The sequence below is a fragment of the Octodon degus genome, unplaced genomic scaffold, assembly GCF_000260255.1.
Source record: "Octodon degus isolate 3935 unplaced genomic scaffold, OctDeg1.0 scaffold00013, whole genome shotgun sequence".
In the NCBI taxonomy this organism is placed as follows: Eukaryota; Metazoa; Chordata; class Mammalia; order Rodentia; family Octodontidae; genus Octodon; species Octodon degus.
The window spans coordinates 23299548-23301828 of NW_004524589.1; positions in this window are offsets into that span (position 1 = coordinate 23299548).

The following is a 2281-nucleotide window of genomic DNA, read 5'->3' on the forward strand; positions in this document are numbered from 1 at the left end:
TGGTTATTCAGAGGACAAGATGTAGACATGATAGCTTGTCTAAACAATATTAGTACAAACCTTCTCATTGAACTAATAGAACTATTTTGTATATACATGTATATTTTTTAAATTACAAAATGGTCCTTTATTTACATCTTCCATTTTTTGTTTTGTTTTGTCAGAGATAGGGGTTGCATTGCTGTTAGAGAAGCTGTATTCGGCGAAGTCTTTAAAGAATCTTTTCATACTTGATGCCAGTTCAATAATTGCAGGTACTTGAGTTCAGCAAAATAATGTAATATAGTCCAAAAATCCATATAGTAGTGGGTTATCAGCAAAACTGGCAATTGTCAGAAGTTGTTGACAAGCCTTTTACAGCTCAGCATATTAATATAGCATTAGTTTTTAAACCCTGTGGTTGTATTTTTCTGCTGGATTGTTAGGACCAAGTTAAAGCAAGACCTATGTAACTCAAAATGTAACTTTTGTATTTGACAAGGTCAGTCAAATCCCCTCAGGATTTACCCTGTAACCATGTACAGCACCTTGTAGATCTTTTGTCAGTATCAGCCATCAGCATGAGTCATGACCATTGCTTGACAAATTTGCTTTCTGTGAAAGCCCGAGAGACTTCTTTCTCTCTAGGGGCTTTCCTTAGGCACAGTATACATAGTCAATCACTTTCCTCTCTGGCCTCAAATCTTGATCAGAAAATTTGGGATACCACTAAGTTACAGGGTGTCACAGCAAAGGTTCTCTTATGTTCTCAGTCCTCACTAACCTTGAAGGGCTAGGGCCAAAATATTGGCTATCCTTGTAGCCCCTCCATTTCTCTAATCTTTGGTCTGCAAACTTTAGTTGTTAAACATCCAGAAGAGACACACAATGATATTATTATCCTGTAACAGTGGCAGTTGAGCTTAACATTGCTGTCTGTCTTAATACCAAACAGCTTAGATATAAAATAGAACTGTTAATTTCCAACAACCATGACTATACTAAACTTTTAGAATGTAAAAAAGATAAATTACATACTTTTACACAGAAATTTAGAAATCAAACCATATAAAACATTGCAGCAGGACAATCCTATGACATCTTTTTCTTGTCTCTTGTTTTCTTTTATTACCTTTTATTTTTTAAAAAAACATTTACTTTCAAGAGAGTATAGGAATAATTGATATGACATTAAAAGAAGTATGCATTTAGAAGACAAAAATGATAGGTATTTCAAAGATGGTTTTAGTATTACACATTGCTACCCTCAGTATGGTTACTTAGTTCACTGATATCAGCATATAGAGTTACTCAGGGTGAAAATTCTACCCTTTAACTGTTATTTTTAAAAACCTGATGGAGATTCTTAGGATCATTGCCTTAACTATCTCGTTTATATAAATGAATGGTTTTGCCCCTGCTATATTTCCTAACCTTTCTCCTCTCTCTTTCTTTGTTGTTAAATCCATAAGTTCTCATTTTTCATTTAACTGTGTTACATCTTTCAATATTTATTTGTTTTTGAATTCTCACACTAGGATGACAATATGATATTTTCACTTGTGGGTCTGGTTTATTTCACTTATGAGTATATCTTCAAGTTGAATCCACTTATATTTGAAGGCTTTGAAGTTTTTGTTTTTCTTTATAGATGAGTAATACTCCATTGTATAAAACCACTGCATCTTTTTCATCCATTCCTCAGGTAATGAGCACTTTGGTTGTTTCCAAGATCTGGCTATCACAAATTGTGCTGCTATAAATATAGGTACACATATATCACTAGGATATGATGTTTTCAGTTCTTTTCAGAAAATTTCCAGAAGTGGATTGAATGGGATTTCCAGTCCTACTTTTATGAGGAGTCTCACCCTGATTTCCATAATGGTTGCACCACCCCACCAGCAGTGGAGAAAGGATTCTATTTCTCCGAAGCCTCTTCAGTGTTAGTTGTTGGTTGATTTCTTTACCATTCCTTCTGGGGTGAGATGTTATCTCAGTGTTGTTTTAATTTTCATTTCATGAATGGCTAGTGATGTGGAGTATTTTTTCATGTATTTATTTGCTTTTTGTATTTCATCCTCTGAGAAGTGTGTGTTAATCTCAGATGCCCATTTCTGGATTGGGTTTTTAAATTTTTGTTCCCTAATGATTTTTAGTTCTTTATAAATTCTAAATAGAAGACCTTTGTCTGAGTGCTTATAAGTTAAGAATTTTTCCAAATTTGTAGGTTGTCTTTCACTTTGTTGGTAATTTCTTTTGACTGCGAAAACTTCTCAGTAAGAAGAGGTCACAGTTGTTA